Source organism: Crocuta crocuta, unplaced genomic scaffold (assembly GCF_008692635.1).
Source record: "Crocuta crocuta isolate KB4526 unplaced genomic scaffold, BGI_CrCroc_1.0 scaffold1269, whole genome shotgun sequence".
Classification (NCBI taxonomy): Eukaryota; Metazoa; Chordata; class Mammalia; order Carnivora; family Hyaenidae; genus Crocuta; species Crocuta crocuta.
The window spans coordinates 116382-117287 of NW_027531335.1; positions in this window are offsets into that span (position 1 = coordinate 116382).

The following is a 906-nucleotide window of genomic DNA, read 5'->3' on the forward strand; positions in this document are numbered from 1 at the left end:
GGAATGAGTCTTCTTTTTTACAATAATGTAAAAATGAACTGTTTACATTTTTTTAAAGCATTGTAGTTTTAAAACTTAAGCTGTTTTGTTTTGTGTTGTTGAATTTGAAAGCCTTTGTAAATATTGATGTACCAATGAAATAACATCTGGGGCAATGGGACCCCGAGCATGTTGTTGATGGTGAGCATATGTTTCTGAAAATTAAATATGTATATTAAAAGTTGGTCACCAGACACTTGTTAAATATGTGACTTTATTTTCCGATGACTTTGGTAAACTGAGCCATGTAAGAAAAACAAAGTCTTGATTTTGATTTTGAGCAAGCAGAAGACCAGATTTTAGACCCCTAAGTTATAATGCATTAGCTACATACCTTTAAGAAACGATTTTTTTCTATTTCTGTGTAAGAGTTCATCTGAACATCTGTGTGTTCTTTACTGCGTTTGGTTTCGGTATCTAAGTGAGAAGCCGGGGAGCCACAATCGTGCCCTTATTAATCAGCTTGGTGTTAGAGCGTGCTGCATATTCTAGTTCAGTACATGCTGTTTGCCTTGGCTTCACCCCCGTGCTGCCTGCCTCTCTGTGGTGCTATGCTCTCCTCCTTCCCGCCCCTCTCTGCTCACTCTTCCATACCCTGCGGGGCACACGGAGCTGTTAGCCCGTCGGCTTGCTCACCAGTTTCTTTAGTCTCAAGATCTAGGTGGCCGTGGGACCGTCTAGTGTCTCAAAGAGCTTGATGTCTTCCACTCTTCAAGACAGCTTGGCTCTCCGTGACTTCTGCCTGAAGACCTGTAGTCTGCTGTGGTGCTGATCATTAAAACTGCGGATAATAGGCATGTTGCCGTATGAAGATTTCCTGATAGGTTTCTGTGGTTTCTGAATCAAAAAGGCAAAAAATATGTGGGA